The 24,248-nt window shown below is 43.5% G+C and overlaps 1 long non-coding RNA gene across 1 annotated transcript in view; it reads right to left on the reverse strand.

The window, feature by feature from the left end:
• Nucleotides 1–7,683: 7,683 nt before the first annotated feature.
• The window catches only part of LOC135976206 (uncharacterized), a 28,148-nt gene continuing 11,583 nt past the window's right edge, over nucleotides 7,684–24,248 (reverse strand). Inside the window, exons 2-4 of the long non-coding RNA XR_010593405.1 lie at nucleotides 11,414–11,454; nucleotides 11,115–11,190; nucleotides 7,684–8,037 (exon numbers count right to left, since the gene is read on the reverse strand). This is a non-coding gene — a long non-coding RNA (uncharacterized LOC135976206). The remainder of the gene's footprint in view (nucleotides 8,038–11,114; nucleotides 11,191–11,413; nucleotides 11,455–24,248) is intronic.

Consider the following 24,248-nt stretch of genomic DNA (forward strand, 5'->3'; position numbering starts at 1 on the left):
GGAGGGGTCATTCTGGCCAACCCAAGCCCGGAGGCCTGGTGGTAGCCCCCTCATATACCGGTCCAGTACCAGGAGCTCCATCATTTTCTCAGAGCTGAGGGCCTCAGGGCGCAGCCATTTCTGGGTCAGGTGGATCAGGTCAAACAATTGTGATCGGGGTGCCTTGTCCTCTGTATACTGCCACTCATGGAACCTCTGGGCTTGCAACACCGTTGTTACTCTGGATCTGGCCAGGATCTCTGCCTTCAGCTGGGGGTAATCTGCTGCAGTCTCTGTGGCCATATCATAGTAGACCTTCTGGGCCTCCCCACACAGGAACGGGGCAAGGATACCAGACCACTGATCTCGGGGCCAGGCCTCCCGCAGGGCTGCTCTCTCAAAAGCCAGGAGGTATGCCTCCACATCATCCTCCCGTGTCATTTTCTGCAGGCAGTGGCTGGCCTGTATGGTCCGGGTCCCGTCGTAGCTGTGGTTCAGCTCCATAAGGGCCTTCATCTGGTTCACCAGCTCCTGCAGCAGGGCTCGGTCCTGGGCAGCCTGACCCATCAACAGATGATTAGACTCCTGCTGTATCCGAGTCGCCTCCTGTTGGGCGGTTGCTTGGACCCGGATAGCTTCCTGCTGGGCCACGGTGGCTTGTAGTAGGGCCTTGACCACGTCGTCCATCTTAAGGATGGGAGGGTTTTGGCTAACCCTGGTTTAAGTCCACAGCGCAGTGATCCCACTACTGACACCACATGTGGCAAATTGCCAGCACTATTATGATGGGTCCTGCACTTTCTCCTCTTGTGGGGGTTCAGGGTGCTGTTTCTCACCCCTGAACTGGGGTATCAACTGTCCCACTAGTGTCCCAGAAAAGGGGAGTGGAGAGGGAGGGACCCAGGCCTGCCATCTACTCCGGGTCCCAGCCCAGGGGCCCTAAGGATAGCAGCGAACCACTTGAACTAGTGATTCCTTCCCCTGGGCTACTTCCCTCTCCGGCCCTTCAGCTTGTGGGGCTTCCTGCCCTCTCTCCACTTGGACCAAGTTTCTCCCAACCCTTTGTGCCTGTAGAGTCCCTCTGCTCTGCACAAGTCAGGTTTCCCTTTACCTAGGGTCTTGGTCTTCTGGCCCGCCACAGCACTTCTCCAAACTGCTCTCCACTCCTACACCAAATCACTCTGCTTCAACTCGTCAAACTGCTTTCCTCCAAACTGCTCTCTGCTCCAACACCAAACCACTCTGCTTCAACTCCTCCAACTGTCTGATTGAAGCGGGGGGGGGGGTGTTTATATGGAGACTGGCTTCAGGTGCTCTAATTGGCTTAATTGGTTTCAGGTGCTCTAATTAATCTGTAGCAGCCTCTCTTCCCTCTACAGGGAATAAGGCTCTCCTCATCCTGGGGCTTACATATCTCCCATCTATCACTCTCCTGCTGCCCTCTGGCCATGCTATATCACAGTGTGCACCCCACTTTCTGCTTCATGCGTTATCCATGCTTCACATGATTGAGTTTGCAGGTGATCATCTTATGGACTTGGGTCGAGTGGCTCTTGAGGGGGATAAATTTGTGTTGGCTGCACTTCATCAGTTTCAGGAACCTTCACAGTAAATATCAGAGAGTGCTGATGAAAGGATAAATAGATGTTTTTGAGAGAAGTGAAGGAAGATATACATATATATCAAAATATTCTGAGTACTTGGTGAGCAAGTTATTTCAAACTATGTGCATATATGATTTATAGGCTATTAAAACCTATAATATTCACTATATTTGCTTGAATATAGGCTAGTTTTTCTCATTTTATCAATGCCAGTCTAGAGATTACCAGTCTTTTTTTCTGGTAAATTCTCTCTTTCACATGTATAGTTTGTTGTCACTCTGTGTGTCCAAGGTGTTTACTCGAGAGTAATGAGTGATCCTGGGGGAGACAGGCTAGAGAAGCAAACACGAAGAGAGATGTCTGCCTAGAAAATGCTGCAAGAAAAGCTATCTGCCCTAAGCATTCTGTGCATTGAAAGTGAAACTCCGTAGCTTATCATTTGAGGACATCATCCATGACTTTGCTCTTCAAAAATCACGAAAGAAAATGTTTTAAATTTCACCATTAAAATTAATGTGATGTGCAAACAGACATACTGCAGGTAGTACTGCTTCCATTAAGTAAGCTGGTCTGTGTAACTGTAACTGCTTTTGTGTTACTGTAGATATAAAGCGTTCATATCTACCAATTAAGAAATCAGATGAAAATATGTTAATTTGAAACTATTTTATAATGCAAACAGGCATATTGCATGACATGTTTTAGTTAGATTATTATTCTATTTTTACAACTTTGCCTTTGTATATATGCAAATATAAAGCTGTTGTGTTTATATATTCAATGTGCTTTCTGTGAAAATAATAAATGCAATATTTTTATGGTATGGGGCATCTTACACTTGACATAGTTTAGGGCCTCAGAATGTCATAATCTGGCCCTGATTAGGAGCAAGAGAAAGACCAAGGAAATTCTAGGTTCTCCATTTAGTGGGGAAGGAAAGTTAACAACAGATGATATCAAGAAAAATGAGTTGTTTAATGCCTACTTTTTTTCATTCTTCACTAAAAACATTATGGTGACCATACAATATATGAATCTAAGGCCAGAAGGGACAACTGTGATCATCTAGTCTGTATAGTATAGTATATACCGTGGAACTTCCACAAAATAATTCCTAGAGCAGATCTTTTAGAGAAACATCCACTCTTGATGTAAAAATTGTCAGTGTTAGAGAATCCACCATGACCCTTGGTAAATTGTTCCAATACCCGATACTTAATACAATTAATATTAACAACAAGGGGGAAGGAATGCAAGACAAAATAGGGAAAGAATATTTAGATAAATTAGATGTATTCAAGTTGGCAGGGCCTGATGGAACTCATCCTTGAGAATTTAAGGAACTAGCTGAAGCAATCTCAGAACGATTAGCAATGATCTTTGAAACTCATGGAGGATAGATGAGGTCCCAAAGGATGGAGTCAGGTAATCATAGTACATATCTTTAAAAAGGGGAACAAAGAGGACAAAGAAATTATAGACTAGTCAACTGGAAAGATACTGGAACAAATTATTAGACAATCTGTTTGTAAGTGCCAAGAGGATAATAGAGTTATAAGTAATAGCATGGCTTTGTCAAGAACAAATCATGCCAAACCAACCTAATTTCCATCTTTGACAGGGTTACTGGACTAGTGATATGTCTGAATCATTCACATAAGCAAACTAGAGAAATGTGGTCTGGATGAACTTACTATAAGGTGAGTGCAAAACTAGTTGAAATTTGCAGATGAGATCATACTGGGAGGGATTGCAATCCCTTTGGAAGACAGGATTAGAGTTCAAAATGACCTTGACAATTGTCATATTGGTCTGAATTCAACAAGATGGAATTCAACAGAGACAAATACAAAGTACACCACTCAGGAAGATAAAAATCATATGCACAACTACAAAATGTAGAACAACTGGCTAGGCAGTAGTATAGTTGAAAAGGGTCTGGGGTTTGTAGCAGATCACAAATTGGATATGCACCAACAATGTGATGGACTTACGAAAAAAGCTAATGTCATTCTGGGGTGTTTTAACAGGAGTGTCATATGTAAGACCCAGGAGGTAACAGTCCCACTCTACTCAGCAGTGGCCAAGCCTCATCTGGAGTACTGTGTCCAGTTCTGGGTGCCACACTTTAAGGAAGATGTGGATAAAGTGGACGGAGTCCAGAGTAGAGCAACAAAAATTATAAAAGGTTTAGAAAACCTTGACCTACGAGGAAAGATTAAAAAACTGGGCATGTTTAGTCTTGAGAAAAGAGAACTGGATTAGGACCTGAGAGTCTTCAAATATCTTAATGGCTGTTATAAAGAGGACTATGATCAAATATTTTCCATGTCCACTGAAGGTAGAACAAGAAGGTATGAGCTTAATTTGCAGCAAGAGAGATTAAGGTTAAATATTAGGAAAAACTTTCTAACTAGAAGGGTAGTTAAGCTCTGGAATAGGCTTCCAAGGGAGGTTGGAATCCCCATCATTGGAGGTTTTTAAGAACAGGTTAGACAAACACTTGTCAAGGATTCTATAGTTTACTTGGTCCTGTGTCAGCACAGGGAGCTGGATAAGATGACGTCTCAGGGTAACATCCAGTCTTACATTTCTATGATTCTATAACATAAGTTTCTAGTGAAGACCTGTGTGGCATGAAACTTAAATATGTTACAAAATGGAAGGAGTCTTGTAACAATCTTTTGATTAAATCATACTTTGGTAAAATGTGAATTTTGCACTCTCAAGACATTGATTATTTTTATATGACAAAGTACAAACAATATTACACAAGTTGAGGGCAATGTCCCCAGTTTATGCAAAAGAGTGGTGCTGAATTGTGCATCAAACTGGAAATTATGTGTCTGTTTATGGGACCATTATATGGTAACCGCCACACAAATACCATAGTCTCTTCTGCTCCTGCTCCTTTACCACTAGAACCAGATACAGTCTCCTCTAATGTGGATTTCCTAAGGTCTGCAGGAGAGTAGCTTAGTAGCTGCTGCTTGTTTTCCCTCAGACAAGCCTGGATGCTAAGTTAAACACAGACACTCCCCAAGTCATCCCTGAAAGAAGGTTTGTGTGATACATGATGTCCTCAAAAAGAACTGCTCAAACGTTTCCCATGTAAACATTGAAAAACTGAATCTATAAAACCAAAATATTTTGATTTTGAAATTCTGCCATGGTGCCTCATGGTAGTTTTAGTTCAGTTGCCTCTCGTCCCCATTGTCTTCTATGGGCGGGGCTCCCTGACTGAACTACATTTTCCATGATGCCCCATAGCCAGGGACTCCCATGATGCACCACCTCCCATCTCCAAGAGGGAAGACTGTGGTCAGGGCTGGCTCCAGGGTTTTGGCCTCCCCAAGCAGCCAAAACAAAAACAAAACAAAACAAAACAAAAAAAAGCAGCAATCGCGATCTGCGGCGGCAATTCGGCGGGAGGTCCTTCGCTCCCAGGCACAGTGAGGGACCATCTGCCGAATTGCCGCCGCATACCTGGACGTGCTGCCCCTCTCCAGAGCGGCTGCCCCAAGCACCTGCTTGAGAAGCTGGTGCCTGGAGCCGGCCCTGACTATGGTGTATCATGGGAGATGTAGTCTGACCAGAAAGCTCAGCCTACCAAGGTGAGTCGGGCACCTGAACTAGAATTGCCATTAGGACCTGCAGCAACATTTCAGAATAAAATATTTTGGTTTTCATATAAATTTTTTCAGTGTTTTGAATTTCCTCCAAAAATTGAAATTTGCGGAGAGAACCAAGTTCTGGGCCAGCTTTAGTCCTTAGGCTGGAAGGTTCTCTCTCCCACTTTGTCCTGTTAAGGAAGAAGTATGGAAGCAGGCACAGGAAATCCAAACTCTTCCTAGTGGGGAAAACCACAAAACAGACAAAATAAGAGGGTGAGGAAAGCAAACTGATGTGAGGAGAAACTCTATGATTCTAAGAGCAGAAAGCAACATTTCTGTGGCAAAATCCAGGATTTGTCCATCAGCTTTGCTGCATAATTGCATTTGACATGAGCATTTTGACCACCTCTCCTGTATTTTAAGGGACATCTGTATGTGTTGCCTAATGTCCCATATCCTGTTTTCAGACAGAACACACATTTTCCCTAGTTCAGCAAAAGAGCATATGCTGTGGTACTGCACAAATGTGAAAATTTGCACTGTATTTCATTTTGTACCATGAATTTGTAATTTGTATGGTATACTTAATTCTTCCTCGGAGTGTGGAGGGGATGGCCAAGATGGCCTCTTGAGCTCCCTTTCAGCCCTACATTTCTATGATTCTATTGGGGGCAGGGATGGGAGAATGTCTTTCCTTTAAAAATAAACATTACCCTGCATTTTTCATAAAGATTTCATATATCTCCTTGAAACATAGCTATTCACTCTGCCTTTGGTGTCTGGCTGAGACTAACATCTTTTTCCTTACACCTGGATTTCAGTGGCTGAAGTGTCACCTTGGCTCCAGTTAGCCAATGTTCTTTAGTGTAATAAAGGTAAAGTACAATTTTTTTAAAGTACTTTTGTCCTTTACTGCTCCTTTCTGAAGAACAAAGGTGCCTTTTGAAACTTGAAATCTGCCTTCCTTAGCCCTTGTTGGCTATTGAAACTTATCCAAACTACCTCAAGACAACAAAAGGCCCAGAAGGATTGCACCAATCCCCATAGAAACTGAGACCCCCTTAATATTCCTGGTGCGAAATGGAAAGGTGTCCCACTTTCTGTCTCTTCTCATACAAACTAGCGTTCTTAGGATTCTCTACAGCATTCACTTTGCCTGGAAAATCCAGGAACTGGCCCCGTACTATACACTTGCCCACACCCCGTGTGCCAGGAAATAGTGCTGTGTATTTGTAACTAGCGTTCACAAAGCAATGACTCTTCCCTTGTGTATGAGGAATGAAACTTTCATTGGGATAGTCTCTTGCTCTTAGGTGGGTCCAAGATGCACACAGAGAAAGCTCAAGATATCCATCATTTTGACATTCTTTAGCCACTCCCAGCACTATATCATTCCACTTTTGAGTGGACATTGAGGCTTTGGTTCAAAATGAGTGCTCCACTAAGATAAGACATTCCAGGAAATGGGTAAGGTGAGCATTAATGTCAGACCACTGGAACCACTGCTCCTCCTTAGGCTTGTCTGAGGCAGTGCCCTATACACCATAGCTCAGGCCTACTATATTGAACTTTTTAATATAACCTGGATTCCACGTATTACTAATGCTGACCATCATCAGCCACATGACTTTCCCAGGCCAACCAATCTCTTGTGAGACTGGCTGCTAGTGTAAAGAGCCAGCGTGACAACTCCAGTTTGGTTTAGTCTGAGATTCATGCTGACAAATGGCAGTGAGGCTGACCGGGGCTGAAAAATTCTGGAATGCTTACACAAAACTCCCAGAATCCCTCACAACTCTCCCAGTAGATGGGGGTAAATATTTGGAGGAAAACTTAAACCCTGACTTAACTCTCAATAACAGTGCTGGGCACCAGGATGTAGATGCTTCAAGTGTCCTAGAATACACTGGTACATACATTGTCGTACAGTGTGGGATGTGTCAATATGGTTCTGTCAGGAATGGTGTTGCTGGCTGGATACTCTGAACCAAGAAAAAGAGACAACTAACAGTTTGATGCCCTTGCCTGGATTTGTTCACTTAGCTCTGTATCCTGCCTCCAGAATCAATCTCAGCAGCTGGCCTGTATGAAGAAGATTGACTCAGAATCTTGGGCAAAATAATCTTTTGTCCCAGGCCACATCCATGGCCTCAAGGCTGAAGTACCCTTTGTATTATCTATTCCTTCATCCTCTTCCACTGTGGGGAATGACCTTTGCATCCACTGGCCCTATCTCTAGAGCCCGACAAATCTGCAGATAGCTGCGGACCACGTTTACAGATCGGATGTGGATACAAATTTTGTGTCTGTGCAGGGCTCTATGTATCCCTGCTTCCCCACCTTCAAATTCCCTATGTGCCGTGACACACAGGTAACTTCCCAGAATCAGAGAACATACAGAGGTTGCACACTCCCTGCATTGGCTCCACAAATCCTGTCCCCCTGCATGCAGGAAAATTAAGCCACTTGTATGCCTGGTAAAAATGGGGGAGGAAGGGAAATTCTTAAAAAAAGTTTCAGATTTTTTCCCTTTATTTTTAAATGAAAATTTTCAATTAAAAATTATAAAAATTCCAACTACTTTCAACCAACTCTCACCAGTTCTACTGTTCACAGGGTCCTCCATGTCTGGCTCATCTCAGAGTCTCTTAAAGGTACAGTTCCCCACATGGGGGAGGATCAGAATTTGGCTGATCACAAACACATCATAATCATGCCCCAGAGGAGCAGGACAATTTGCCCCATCTTGTAGACACACGCTAATCTTCTCTATTTGTCCAGCCAGTGCTGCAGACAGCTGGTGAGTAGCAGTGTGAAGGATGTCTTTGCCTTGCAGAGAGCTGAAACGGATGAAAGAGGAGTGAAATTATATATTTCACTTGTAAGAAGAGCAAAGCTGATGCCTCAGGAGATGCCAGTGAACAACCTGCAGGAAGATACGGCAGCATAATGAAAGGTGAAAGGAGCATCATATAGTTCATATGTGGCTACAGCTGTAATTGGGTAGTATGAGACTCTTTCCTGCTTCATCCCACCTCAAGAAAACCTCCTGGAGGTTTCTTATGCTTCCTAAGTTTCCTCATCTCCAGTGGGTGTTTGTTTATTGTTTATACAGCACATTTCTAGAAGGTGAGAAAGATGCTAGCGAGGTAATTAAAGGCTGGGTGATTTTCACAGCAATCCTATCAGTCAGTGTTAGATTCACTGGTTGGCTGTACTTACTGCAACCCAGCACTGAATCAGCTCCCACTCCTAGCTCCCCTGTTCATGGGGGACATCCACCTACATGCCTCTCACGACTTCCAGCTTCCCAGCCTGAACAACAACAAGGAAATGCAGGGTTTTAGTCTACTCCCCAGCACACTCCCTATGGAAGTGGGGAGGCCAGCTCTATCAGCAGCTGCAGTGCTCCCATCATGGTAACAGTACAAGATGACATTTGCTAGCATGGGACTCTGTGTACCCTGGGATGGCAAATCCCAAATTACATAACCTGCAGGCGGTTGACCTTGTGATTGAATCCCAGAGGCTGGCAAGAAAGAGAGCAGTGAGCATGAACACAGCTTGGTCAGGGTTGAGAAGCAATTTAACAGGCCTGCCAATTACTGACAAGCCTCTCTCTACTCCAAGCTGTTGAGAACTGCTGCCCAGTTGTGCCACTGATACTCTTGGAGATATGTGTTTTCAGCATGAGGCAATTGACACATGCAATATTTAATTTCCCTAGTTCTTCAATGTGTATCCTGAATAGCCCTTCACTTCTATATATTCTTTCTTTGCCTGACTCTTTCAGCGTTAGTTATTGCAACCAGCTCTGCCACGTTAAGTCACTTTCCCTGGGGAAAAAAATCCTTCAGGGTTTCAGCTTGTGGGGGAAAATATAGTGGAAAATTTTCTAAGGGCATAACTAGTTAATAAGGAGAGTGCACAACTAACCAAGGCAGCAGCCTCCCCGTTTATGTACACATACAGTGGGATTCTGACATTGTGATCTAGATGGTGAACTATATAAACAACAAGATCCTGTTCTGCATCAGCTCGTCAATGTGCTTCTTGGAAGAGGACTTCTGCAGGTTGATCCTTATCTGTTTACAGTTCAGCCATTTTCACCATCCCAGCAATGTTATTTGTATAAACAATCCAAACCCGCTGGGTAAGGCTGACACACAAGAGCATTTACTCTGCTTGAGGAGACGGGGACTCAGCATATATTATATAGAAGGCACTGTTAGGAGAGAGGGAAAATATTACACATAATCATAAAACAATCCTGTTTACCTAAAGGGCAAGGGTATTGTTTCAATATGATGGTTTAACATAAATATAGTTACACTGAAATTTGAACCTCCAGTTCTACAACTTTTTATTTCCACATGTAGCACCCCCTCTCCACCCTGTTACCTTCTTTAATGCCAGTCTGCTTACAGGTTTTGATGGACAGGTCTGGGTTCTTTTGGATCCCACCACCCACTCAGCAGGGTGTATCTTCTTTATTTTTCCCTATGCATTCATATGGCAGTGCCTCCACCCCCCACTCTCCCCGCTCCTACCTGGCAGGGTCACCAGGGCAGCTTGGGAGGAAAATTCTAACCACAGCGTAACCCCCACTTACTTGCCAGATAGTTGGAGACTCCCAAGAAATAACACAAACACACACCATATATTCAACACAATAATTATATTAAACAGGAGACAAATATAACAGAGTAAAACATTATTCTTAGGGTCACCGGTGCCCACGCTGATAATACCCGTGACTTTCCCCAGTCACGTGACCTGATGTTGCAAATGTAAGATTAGTGTCCCATTGGTAGGTGTACTTTGTTGGGACCCTTGATGATCTATGACCACGATATCTTCTTTGCAGTGGCTTAGCAGTGTGGCTGACTGAGTTCAGTACAGCCCAAAGGACTCACAAGTGGGAGAAGATGGTAAGTCCCTCCACAGGTTTAATATGCAGCAGGTTATAAAATCCCCAAACCCTTCCTCCCTGGCTTGAGAACACAGTTCAGGGAGTAGGGCGTGCCCAAAACAATTTCCATGACTAACTCTTCAGGCAGGAGTCAGGCTGCTTCTGGTCCCAGGATTTCCCCTCACCACAAAGGGGTGCAGGACTCAAGGTGCAGATTACACAACTATACTAAAATCCAAACTGTAGTCTCCTACCCCAGGGTCCAAACACTCACAGCAGGCAGCAGCCCTGGACTAGCAGCCAGAGCAGAGATGACAATGTTGTGACTGATTTCACCTAGGGAGCTGGAAGGCTAACAAGTTTCCCAGCAAAACTCTACAAACTTGGAGTCATCAGTGGAGCAGGAAAAGCCCAGCTGAGGGATTTTGCTTTCAGGTCCCTAGAGGCCAGTTCTCAGGGGGAACCGTGCATGCAAGCCTGGGACTCACCAGCTCCTCATACAGCCAGTCCTGCCCTTCCCCTGGCTGGCTCCAGACTGCCTCAAAAAAATGGCTTCTCCCCTTTCCTGAGCTCTCTGGGAAGGGCATCTCACTCCCTATTGGTTGCCAGGGAGACTCTGAGTCTGCCTTGGCTCCCTCTCCCTACTAGAGACAGTGTGCCTCTCCCTGAGCTGCCAGCAGACAGAGCCCCAGGAATCTAGGTAATCTCCTTGGGGGTTACACATATAAACACTGGTCCAACTACTGCAGAGCTCCTAAGCAGATGCTTAACATTAAGCATGTGAGCCATCCCACTGAAGTCAATGGGACTACTGCCATGCTTAAAGATAAGCACCTACTTTTTTGGATCAAGGCCTATAGGAGGGCATAGCTCTACCGCTCTAACATAAAGACATTTATGGGGCTACTTTCAGAGGTGGGTGCTACTCAGAGTGAATAAGGGTTGCAGGACTGGTGCTTGAACGTTTAGGAGAATAAACAGATGCTTGATTCAGCTTCCACTCACATTTCCATTGGTTTCAGTAAAGTTACTCCCAATTTGTACCAGTCTCAGTGCTGAATCCAGACCCATATGGTTACAGCTGTCAAAGGAGTCAAATGAAAATGTATTAATTAAACAATGAATCTATACATAACATAACTTCCTTCTAGCCTAATTTGTTATCTGATTTTCAACTAATTATCAGTTTTGTTTTCCAGCTAATTGGACCTAGAGATGAGCTAAAACAATGCAGAGTTCAGAATGGTGTGTGAGTTACTAACATCATTAAATGAGAACGTGAGAGAGCGCAAGTGTGCACTCACCTGATATCTGGGAATATGTAAACTGCTAGCTTGATTACGTCCTGTAACATAAAAAAAGGCATAAGGCAAACAGAGTCACTCCAAAACACAAGAGAGGGGAATGCGTCTTAAATCCTACTGTCCCCTCAAAATGTGCTCAGTCATGTAAGGTGGCTAAGATAGGGGGACTTTAAGGAAGAATGCTACTGCTGAAAAAAGGGCATGGATTGACAGCACTAACAACATAAAACCATGTTTATTAATGGCTAGTGATGCTGACCCAAGCAAAAATTGTGACATCAGCTAACTTCCAGAGCCAGGGTCGGATATAACCCTAGGGCCAAGCAATGTACTTGCAAAAGGACATCCACCGTGATGATCCATATAAAGTTATGTACTTGTTACAGAGAACCAGACACAGATGGGTATCAACGAGAACGCAGTTGGTCAGGTGAGAAATGGGGCTGAGAAAGCATGACAACTGGAGGCCAGTCATAGCAACTCAAATTCACATCTCACTGAAGTGTGGCTCATGCCATTGTTATTGGCACAGAATCCTGACAACAACAGGGTACTTGCTGAATGCACTGTGGGTTCAAGTACCATTAGTGCATGAGTTATATAAGCATATTCTGAAGACTTTTACCTAGAGCAGAACATCCTGCCACAGTGTTATGGAAACAGAAATACATAGAGATGCCCTGTACAAAATACCCAGAGACAGTGTTTAATAACCATCCACAGATGTGCAACAAAGGAACAGCTGCCATACACACAAGTGAGGAGATGGCCACCAGTCACATCACGAACACAAAGCACCTTCCTTCAGAAAACATGGCAGTATCTCCACAGTACACAATCTGTAATGGAGGGAGGGAGGGGAAGAACATATGTCACATATTATGGGTCAAGCACAACCTGTGGTGCTGCTCCCGGCCCATCACTTTGTCTAGGTTCCATGCTAAGTTCATCTAACTTTGTGTTTGCTGCAAGGGCTGCTGTTGCTTCCCCTCCTCCGGTATTGTTTTGATCAGAAGTAGCCTATTGCAAGATTGACCTGGTTTCACATTCTCACAGAGCTCACCTGCCCTTGTGTGGATCCCAAGACCTGGCCCTACTCACATCTGTGCTCCTGACTGGGTGTACATTTAGACCTGCCTTGGTCAGCCACTTATGGGTTATGTGACTCAGTTGTGGGGTAGCAACCACTTGTGCCTCAGTTTAGCCATTTTAAAGTGGGTGTAATACATACCTATCTCACAGGCATCTTGTGAAGCTCAAATAATTGAAGTGTGATTCTGGTTAGAAATATGAGTATGTAACAGAATGGGGTCCATGACATTTCAAAGTTAAAAATAAACAGGAAACCTAAATTAAAAAATAAAAAGATTTTGTAATTCCCCTCCTTTAAACAAAATAAAAACTCTATTATGTAAAAATGAAAACTTCTTACTGCTTCATGTGTGTATTCAGAGTCATGTCTGTAGTGACAAAAATCTACCGTGTTACTTTTTACTCTTATTATAAAGCTAACATTGGTAAGGACTGGTCTGTATGAGAAAAATTGCACCACTTCGACCTGCTTTCATGTACAAAAACATATAGCACAAGCAGCATAATTTGTTTCTTTGTTAAATACACATGCCATTTTCATCCAGGGGAAGGAAGAGAGGAAGGAGAGAGACACATCTGACAAATGATAGTCACACAAGGCAAGTGAGGACAAGGTAGTATCTTTTCAGGGCTCCAAACAGCACAGGTGCACCTCCTTGTGGTTAGGTCTGGGAATTACCTTTGGGGGAATCTTCAATTCCAAGCCAACTCAATTTTTCATAAAGAAGCTTTCTTTCCATAGAATATTGCCCACAATGCCATAAAAACATGATCAACAGTTTCTTTGGTTTTGCACATAGTACACAGCCCGTCTTTATGTCTTTTTAACAGGTTTAACTTATCACTTAAGGCACAATGACCTTCTAACATTCTGAAAATGACTACTTCACTTTTTCTCTCATGACCGTGGAGTATAGTATTACCTCCGATTGTTGAGCATACATCATAGAACCTTCGCCTTTTTGTTTCCTTAGTCCCTGCCATTCCTTCGCCAGCTCCCTGGTGCCCACACATTTAACTTCCTAACTACTTAAGGGTATCTTAATATCCACCTCCTCATGTTTTAGAGTATGTTTTGCTGCTTTGTCAGCCATCTCATTTCCAGGTATTCTAATATGTGCCAGAAGCCATTATATCATTAACAGATACTGGCTTGCATTATTTTAGTCTCCTCCTGCTATCACTTCTTGACTTTATATTCCTATCCCAGGTCTCCCACAGGTGGGTTTCATCTGAAATTAGGCCTGATAAATCCCTTGCTGCCCTCCAGGTACAGCATATAAGGTTAATTGTCCCCTTCTGGCCCACATTAACACACTCAGGGCTAGTGTGGGGTGAACATCACATCACTTAATGCATTACTGGAAAGTGCTCTGGCCCAGATCCTGACAAGTATTTAGGTGCCTAACTCCCATGGGAATCAATGAGAGTTAGAAGCCTAAATACCTTTCAGGATCTGAGCCTCTATACCACAGTAAAGGATATGGTCTAAGTTTCTCAACAGAATTCATAGCACAGTACAATTCTGTATTTTGCATTCTCTCTATGTGATTCCGTACACTATTACTACTTCTTTAAATCCTTCAAATTCCTCATTGGAAGGTAACACAGAACTGCCCTCAGAATTTGAGCTTGACTAAACGAGTGACAGGTAACTCCGGATCTTCCTCCTGCTATGTGCAATTAATCTTTTTCCACAGAATTCTTGGTTTTGTTTTCAATAGTAGGAAAATAGAATTTCTCTGAAAAAATAATTGATGCTAGTATACCCAGTCCCAGGAGAATTTCAGTCTGGTGAGTGGGATGCATACACATCTTGGCATTCGCTTCTCTACCCAGGCAGCTCAGTGGAGATGATGCACTCAGGACTAGACAACTTTTGCCCGTGTTCCAAAGTGGGCCAGCAGCACTTACAAGCTGTTCACTCTTTATTTTTTCAACCCCCCCCCCCCTTACTGTAGACAGACACTGGTTTCCAAAGAGTAGATGATTTTGTTATGGACACTGCTGAAATATCATGGTTTACCAAACAACAGATGAGTTCTTATCAGAGCTGGGTGCCTATCACAAACCATTTCCCACAAATATCCACTTGTATAAAAAGGACATTTGCTTTGAAAATGCGTCTGATCCAAAACTCATTAAAGTCATTAGAAAGCCTGCCATTGACGTCAATGGGTTTGGATCAGGCTTTCTGCTTCTAGTCTTTGTAAATTAGCTCATTTATTAAAAACAACACATTTAGTATTCAGAGACAGAGTATATCCAGAGTATATGTTTTTTCACACCCCCTGAGTGACATAAGTTCTGCCAACATAAGCAGTAGTGTAGACATGGCCTTAGACTTATAGTTGGGCACCAGAAACACAACATGGTAGAGAAAGTGGGTGAGGTAATATCTTTTATTGGACCAACTTCAGTTGGTGAAAGAGACAAGCTTTCGAGCTTACACAGAGCTCTTTTCAGGTCTGGCAAATGTACTGAGTGTCACAGCTAAACACAAGGTTGAACAGATTGTTTGGCATAAATAGTTACACATTTCAAGGGCCCATTCAAGGCAAAGTGGCCCGTTAACACCTCTGCAGTCATGGGAGGCGGGGGGAGGGGGGCAGGGTTAGTCATAGATTCATGTAATAAGCCATAAAACCTGTGCATCTATTAGTCCATGATTTTTAGTGTCTAGCAAAGATATGAATTTAAGCTCTTAGGCTCGACTACTGAAGGTATTGTGCAGGTTTCCTTTGAGAATGAGGACAGAGGTCTCAGATATGGACTGGTTGTTTTGTGAAAAGTGTTCACCCACAGGTGAACTTTTGTTCACCCACAGGCATACTTTTGTCTTTTAAGGTTTTCCTATGTGAGTGCTTTTGAGAATGTAGTGATTGTCTGATTTCACCCAGATACTTGTTACTGGGGTATTTAGTGCCTGGGATGAGGTACACCACATGTTGGAGGCACATAGTTACCTGTTGATGAGCCTCCCAGAGCTCAAAAATAATGCAGACAAATCCTTCAGTGACTAAATTTCAAATAAAATAAATAACACACCTGAGAAAACCTGAAGCAACCCATGACACTTTGTTGGGAACGAAAAAGAGGAAGAAATATAGTAATGGCATTATTATCTCAAATTATTTTTGCAGCATAGTCCAGTAGAGAGGGTATTGGGCTAAGAGTCAAGAAATTTGGGTTGTATTCCTGGCTCTGATCACAGACCTTGGGAAAGTTATTTCAGTTTTCTGTCCCCAATTTTCACAACTGGAAAATGGAAATAATGATACTTGTCCACCTTTGTAAAGGGCTTTGAGATCTATGTAGAAAAACTGCTACATGGGAAGTCAGTGTTGCCTAGCAGCTATCGCTCTGGACTTGGATTCAGAAGACTTGGGTTCTATTTCTAGCTCCTGCCACTGGCCTGCTGTATGACTTCGGGCAAGTCACTTTGTTTCTCTGTGCCTCAGTTTCCACATCTTTGAGATGGGGCTATTGATACTGGCCTCCTGACCTGCTTTGAGATCTGCTGATAAGAGCTATATAAGAGCTAGATATTATTACATAAAATAATAATAATATCTTATCTCTATTTGCTACAGGCTATAAAATTAGGTAGCATGGCAGAGCTGTGTGTGACAGGTGGGCATTCTGTGATCCTCCCTGGTGACCATGCGGCACTGGAATGTAGGTGGGTGGGTTTGCAATTATGCTGTTGTTGATTCCATTCCATCTAAGAGACAACAACATGACTGGTACATAGCTCTGAATAAATTCCTTGTTAAACTTGCAACCATCTGGATTGAGACTCATTCCTCTGAACACAGCGGACCACGTCAGCCACATGAACGCTACCCAAGATAAGTGGGGCTTGTGAGAATGAAGCATGAGGGCGTGGGTTGTTGGTATCAAGACAGATAAGCTGGCTAAATAACTAAGGAACTGTTGATGATCTATATAGACGATAAGAGGCTAGTCAAGAGAGACCTGAACTCTAGTGCCCAGACCAAGGTGAATATAAGTAGAGATGGGAGCAACCTTCAGAATGAAACTCAAAACCAAGCAAACTTCATCTTTGTTCAGATTTAGTTATAAGCTTGAATCTCAGGTTAGGTTCACTGAAGGTCTTGTACCTTCTAAAGAACTTTAGCTCAGTAGTGAAGGAAATGGGCTCATATTTCTAGAAATTCTGAGTTAAATTTAGAGTAAATGTGGAGTCTGGGGCTGACTTATGGTTTTGGACAGAAAGTTTATGAAATGTAGTGGGTTTATTCTGAAATCAGGCAAAACCAGGAGGTTTCGAATGAGCTTTGCTTTCAGTTTTGGTGTCACTCAAACTCACAACACAGTCACAGCTCAAAAGGTGTAAATTCACATGAATCTAAATAGGAGAGGGGAAAGGGCTGTATTGGAGCTGGTTGAAAAGAGGGGGAAAATAATAAAAACAATACCAACATCCCCCCCAGTTTTTCCACATGTTGACCAGCTGTGCATTTGGTTGAAAAATGGGGGAAATAACTTCTGAAATTTGAAGTGATATTTTTCATGTTTGTTTTTTGAATCTCAAAATTTCAAATTTCATCAAAATTTGAAAACAATCAACCATCTCAGGTTTGCCTGTGGATGTGAACAGATGACTTACATACACCTATAAATGAAGCCCTGAGGGTCCCTGTAATGTTGTAGGTATTTTTATTATGCTTATTACCACCTGGTTGCAAATGTGAAAATAGCTATTTCCAGTTAGGAGCCCTAAGGCTACAGTGAGCATACTCCTGGGGGTAGGGCCGGCTCCAGGCACCAGCTTAACAAGCAGGTGCTTGGGGCGGCCAAGGGAGAGGGGCGGCATGTGCGGCAATTCGGGGGCGCCAGGTCCCTCACTCCCTCTCGGAGCGAAGGACCTGCCGCCGACCTGCCGCCGCCGATCGCGGCTTTTTTTTTTTCCTAATTGCCGCCGCCAGTCGCGATTGCGCCTTTTTTTTTTGCTTGGGGCAGCAGAAATGCTGGAGCCGGCCCTGCCTGGGGGGAGGGAAGGAGGAAGTTTTTCAAGATGGAGCCTGGTTAGTTGTCTATGTGAACTTGTATCAAAATAAAAGATCTCCTTTTTCACTTCTAATCTGGTTTGGGTCTCCATATATACAGTCCCCAATACTGAATTAATTTTGAATTTAATTGTTTTCCCTCTTTGCTCCTTTTTGAAAAAAGCATGTTTCCCTTTTATCTCCCCCTCTAATTCCAAGAAGGAATGTGATTCTCATTCAATTTCCGTTGTCTCTTTTCATCTACCCCTGCCTACGTACAAAACTATAGACAGAAGGGCCCACGAAAGACCATGTGGGTCATCCATTCTTATGCATGGTGTCACAAGTCCAGATCCCCACTCTTGGCCATTCATCAGACTGCTGAGAGGGGACCCAGCTGCTAGATCCTAGTGTTTTAAGCCTCTGGAATCTGAACAGAACCAACGCACTGCCTCTGTCTTGGGGTCATGAGACACTCACAGGGTGCAGATCATCTATTTAGCACCTTGTCTCAAGAGTTTAGGCCACACAGACCACTGACAAGCCCTCTAGAACCAGTGCTATCCCATCAGACCCCTGTCACTTAAACACCTCCTCTCCCAGAAGTCCACCTGAAGGTGTGCACCTTCTGGGTTATGGTTTAACTCTCTCAGGGGCCATGTGATAAGGTATAGCACATAAGGGCACGTCTTCACTACCCGCCGAATCGGCGGGTAGCAATCGATCTATTGGGGATCGACTTATCGTGTCTAGTGAAGACGCGATAAAAATCGATCCCCGATGGCTCTTCCGTCGACTCCGGAAATCCACCACGGCAAGAGGCGGAAGCAGAGTCGACGGCGGCGCGGCAGCGGTCGACTCGCCACCGTCCTCACAGCCAGGTAAGTCGACCTGAAATACGCCACTTCAGCTACGCTATTCATGTAGCTGAAGTTGCGTATCTTAGGTCGACCCCCCCTGTAGTGTAGACCTACCCTAACACATACAGACATTACACACAACTCAAACACAGCAGTGTTCTTAATCACAAAAGACATTACACAGCTCGATTCAAAAACAACAAACACCATATGCCTTTCCCTGCCTTCGTATCCTCACCACTCTAGAGCATTCTTTGGGCTGGTGTCAGAGTCTGCTAGGGCCATCCAGCATCCTCCTGTTGTTGTGCAAGGTTTGTGTTCTGAAATATGGAGTCTTCTGCCACAGCTGACTTCCTCTGACCTTGGCCAGTCCAGCCCCTTCCTCTTTCTTGCCCTGAAACTTCATATGTGTTTCTCTGTGGGTCTTAGCCAGTTTATACACTGCCCCCATCACCTCATTCAAACACCTGACTTCTTTGTTCTGTCTTTGGTAACTTTCCACGGCTCCAACACCTTTCTCTGGACCAACTTGGTCAAATGGGTTTCCAAGCTCAGGCACCCTTCTTAGTAAGGTTGTTAACTCCCATTGTCCCTAGGCTAGGAAAGAGGTGACCCAGCCCCTGTCAGCTGATGGTGGATCCCACATTTATATAGGGGCATTCAGTGATAGAGTAATTTTCATAGTAACAACTTCATAGTATCAATCAGAATTCATAAGTTGTACAGACAGATCCCCCAAATCATCACACATGGTCATTTTATCCATTCCTCAGAAACAGACACTAGAAAGGTCTATGGTAAAAATTTGAGGAGATGGTTGGACAGGTATCCTCAATGCTAGCTCCTAGAGAAGGGAGAGTCCAATGTATGTATCCTTCTATCCATCTAATTTCTTATCTTGGCAGCCATGACTGTAGTATCCAAATACTGGAAGAGATTTAAATGTCCCCTAATTTTACCATTTGCAGAGTCAAATACAAGTCCCACTGTTTCACAGTAGCCTACCTGCAATAACAAGAGTGGGAGAGGGGGATTTCACGTTAAGCAGCCACAGAGCCATGTGCATCTATTATATTTACCTTTAACATTGTCCTTTACCCCCTGGTACTACAATGATTGGCACTTTGTAAGTGTTTTAGATAGATTAAATAGGTATTACAACCACTCTTGGCCTTTATCAGAAAAGGTGTTAGTTCTCCTCACTTACTTTCATTTTTAGGGTCCAATCTTCAACTCGTGCTGAAGACAGTAAGAGCTATGCAGATTTATACCAGCTGTGGTAGAAACTCCATTATATATTCATAGAATATCAGGGTTTGAAGGTACCTCAGGAAGTCATCTAGTCCAACCCCCTGCTCAAAGCAGGACCCAGACAGATTTTTGCCCCAGATCCCTAAATAGCCCCTCAAGGATTAAATTCACAGCCCTGGGTTTAGCAGGCCAATGCTCAAACCACTGAGCTATCCCTCCCCCCAGTAGAGTATAGTGCTCTACTGGTTCATTTTGTGTCTCTTTGATTACCCTTTATATGTCAAATCCTTTCTTTGGATGCAGTAACAATAATCTCTAGCTCCTATATAGCACTTTTCATCTGTAGATCTCAAAGTGCTTTACAAGGGAAGACAGTGTCATTATCCCCATTTTTTACAGATGGGGAAACTGAGGCACAGAGCAGTGTTGAGACTTGCCCAAGGTCGCCAAGTTGGCTAATAACAAACCTGTACCCATTACATTTTTGTAAGGCCTTAATTCTCAAAGATAAATATGTTACATGACGATCCAGTGACACTTCTTCCACCACACACAGGAACAATGAACTCAAACTTCTGTGGCTTTTCCTGTCCAACTCAGTAGCCATTAAACAGATCAGAAATCACCATTTGAATTTCCTCTATTCTCCAGCCATATTCCCTGTGGGGTTTGGCTTCACAGAGTCATTCAATGTTTGCCTTTTTAAAGACCTTTTGTTTAACCAAGCAAAAAGTGATACAACACGGAACAAGTGAGTAACGGCCCAGGGAGCTAAAGCCAGCAACCCTGATTTACCTGAGTCATTCTTACTCATTTGAGTAGTCCTATTGACTTCCCATGAGTAAAGAAGGGCTACTCATATGATTAAGGGTTTTCAAGAGTGGTGTGGTAAACATTCCCAAATGTCCAAACAGCAGTGCACTCAAATATTCAGCCTATGCAGAGGGCTAGCACCAGGCATAGATACATTCTAGATCCCACTGATGCCCTCAAAATGAGAGGAAGTATGGTCTGGTGGTTACCAGCACTTCCCTAGTATGTGTGCGACCTGGGTTCAAGTCTTTGCTCTGCCATGGACTTCCTGTGTGACCTTAGGCCTTCCAACGCTGTAAAATGGGCCTAGCCTTGAGGTGATTAGCAGTCTTGATACCCATATCAACAGACGGTAGGTAGCCCTACCCAACCTCAAAATGCAATTGTGTTGATCCTCCACTTGGGGGTGAATGCTACTCTTAAACCATGTCTACACTACACACCATTTTCAGTCACACGTCGGATATGTGAAGCTACATGCTGCAGTGGAATGCAAGCTGCGTCCACACTGCAGTGTGGAGCTACATGTGTCGGTGAAGGGCTCTGGCAGTGGGGAGCTGCTGGAGTCTTCTCCCACAGCTGGGAGGCAGTGGAGCAGTAAATGACTAAAAATAGCAGCCTGAAGGAGGAGCCACCCCTTAGGCAAGTGGAGAGCCTAAGTTGTGCCTCACCATCGACATTGCTATTTAAATCGATGCGAGGGCTACCCCAGTATATGCTCTACATGCCACCGAAAGAAGACTACACTGTAGATGTAGCCTTAAAAATACATTATTAGGGGAGTTAGCATACATTTTTTTTTAAACCACAACCTGCGAACGTCTCTGATTTGTTTAAAAAAATCCAGAGTATTGTCCCGTTTTTCATATGTCAGGTAATTTCTGCATGTCATTACAGGCAACTTGTTTTGAATTCTCTTGCTAAATGGACACATGTTGTGAGCAGCAGAGCCATGACAGCTGTCCAAATCAAGAGAAGGCACTTTTGTGCCAGTGCCAACAGAAATAATAGGCTTCCGAACTCTAATCTTCTAAAAAAGCAACCTCTGGTGTAGCCCAGCAACCTAAGACTGGGACAGTGGAGTATCAGTCAACAAGCCTTTCTGTACCTGTGCCCCAGCTGACTTGGCTATTATAAAAAGAAGAACAGGAGGACTTGTGGCACCTTAGAGACTAACAAATTTATTAGAGCATAAGCTTTCGTGGACTACAGCCCACTTCTTCGGATGCATATAGAATGGAACATATATTGAGGAGATATATATACACATACAGAGAGCATAAACAGGTGGGAGTTGTCTTACCACCTCTGAGAGGCCAATTAATTAAGAGAAAAAAAACTTTTGAAGTGATAATCAAGCTAGCCCAGTACAGACAGACAGTTAGATAACAAGTGTGAGAATACTTACAAGGGGAGACAGATTCAATGTCTGTAATGGCTCAGCCATTCCCAGTCCTTATTCAAACCGGAGTTGATTGTGTCTAGTTTGCATATCAATTCTAGCTCAGCAGTTTCTCGTTGGAGTCTGTTTTTGAAGTTTTTCTGTTGTAATATAGCCACCCGCAGGTCTGTCACTGAATGACCAGACAGGTTAAAGTGTTCTCCCACTGGTTTTTGAGTATTTTGATTCCTGATGTCAGATTTGTGTCCATTAATTCTTTTGCGTAGAGACTGTCCGGTTTGGCCAATGTACATGGCAGAGGGGCATTGCTGGCACATGATGGCATATATCACATTGGTAGATGTGCAGGTGAACGAGCCCCTGATGGTATGGCTGATGTGATTAGGTCCTATGATGATGTCACTGGAATAGATATGTGGACATTCCAGTGACATCATCATAGGACCTAATCACATCAGCCATACCATCAGGGGCTCGTTCACCTGCACATCTACCAATGTGATATATGCCATCATGTGCCAGCAATGCCCCTCTGCCATGTACATTGGCCAAACCGGACAGTCTCTACGCAAAAGAATTAATGGACACAAATCTGACATCAGGAATCAAAATACTCAAAAACCAGTGGGAGAACACTTTAACCTGTCTGGTCATTCAGTGACAGACCTGCGGGTGGCTATATTACAACAGAAAAACTTCAAAAACAGACTCCAACGAGAAACTGCTGAGCTAGAATTGATATGCAAACTAGACACAATCAACTCCGGTTTGAATAAGGACTGGGAATGGCTGAGCCATTACAGACATTGAATCTGTCTCCCCTTGTAAGTATTCTCACACTTGTTATCTAACTGTCTGTCTGTACTGGGCTAGCTTGATTATCACTTCAAAAGTTTTTTTTCTCTTAATTAATTGGCCTCTCAGAGGTGGTAAGACAACTCCCACCTGTTTATGCTCTCTGTATGTGTATATATATCTCCTCAATATATGTTCCATTCTATATGCATCCGAAGAAGTGGGCTGTAGTCCACGAAAGCTTATGCTCTAATAAATTTGTTAGTCTCTAAGGTGCCACAAGTCCTCCTGTTCTTCTTTTTGCGGATACAGACTAACACGGCTGCTACTCTGAAACCTTGGCTATTATACATTCCCAAAAAGAAGGCCATGTGCTTGGTTTACATTTCTTCATACACTAGTGGATAGATTCTCTTGCATTTGTTTAAAGTTGGAGAAATAAAACCTCTCTATACAATAAATTACACCCTTAGTTAGTATAAATCAATGCAGCTCCATTTAGTTCAATGGGACTATTTGTGCACTTGAAGTTAGGCATGAATATACGAGATTTGCTTTGCTGGATCAGAGCCTTAAGGAGGCTGCCCATCAGGGAGTATTAGGGTTCTTTCCTTCTATGTATTCGTAAATCCACACTGAGAGTGTGTTTCTATCTCCTCCTTTAGTGGCTGAGCCACATAAAGAGTCTTCTACTTCCTTCAAGCTACTTGACTTGGTCATTGGGCCCAAGTGCTAATTACTCATGCATTTAGATCTAGTGGTACTAGGTTCCATCACCACAGTCAACTCAGCCAGGGCAGATGTTGCATAATGTTGACACAAAGAACACCACTGTGGAGTTGCTGGTTTTGATGTGAAGCTTGCAAGACATTTTCACCCCAGGCTTCATCTACTGCTTCCATAAGTGAGTCTGTGGCCAGTGCTCAATCCGGTGGTAAATGTACTACGATGTTCCTGCTCATACACATATATGCCAGGGATCAGGATTGTTTCATGTACTGTGTGCTGGGTAATAAAATGAGAGGACTCTGTGCTTGTGAAACTAAACTGGCTCTTTACTAAGGAAATTATTTACACAGAGCTTGCAACTGCACCTAGCACTGAAGCCATGTGCACACAGACTGACTTCTTCTTGCCTCCTCCAAACTCTTCCCTCCTGCAACCTGTGCTTCTCCCTCCACCTTCCATACAGGTTGCTACATGGGTCCTTACCAGAGCCAACATTCTTTCCTCCCACAGTGAATGAATGGAAGACCCTACCCACCTTGAACTTAAAGTAGACTCCTTCTCCTTTCAGCTCCCATTTTTCTGTCTGAGAAAAAAACATATGTCCATACTAGCCAGCTAGCCTCTCCATACACAGTACTCCCTTCAGCTTATGTGGTATAAGTACATTGTGGGTACTTATCCCACAGTTCCTGGAACAGTTCCCTAAAACAAGGGTTTATGAGGGAACGTAAAAAGTATTGTGGAACCACACCATGGCTGCACTCTATGTTATCATGCTTGCTGGAAAGTAGAAGTGGATAGCCCAATAAAAGGTGTGGCTATGGAGCTAACCACCTGTGTAGTACATTCCACCAGCTTACATGCATGCTGGTAAAAGAAGC

Source organism: Chrysemys picta, chromosome 1 (genome assembly GCF_011386835.1).
Source record: "Chrysemys picta bellii isolate R12L10 chromosome 1, ASM1138683v2, whole genome shotgun sequence".
Classification (NCBI taxonomy): domain Eukaryota; kingdom Metazoa; phylum Chordata; order Testudines; family Emydidae; genus Chrysemys; species Chrysemys picta.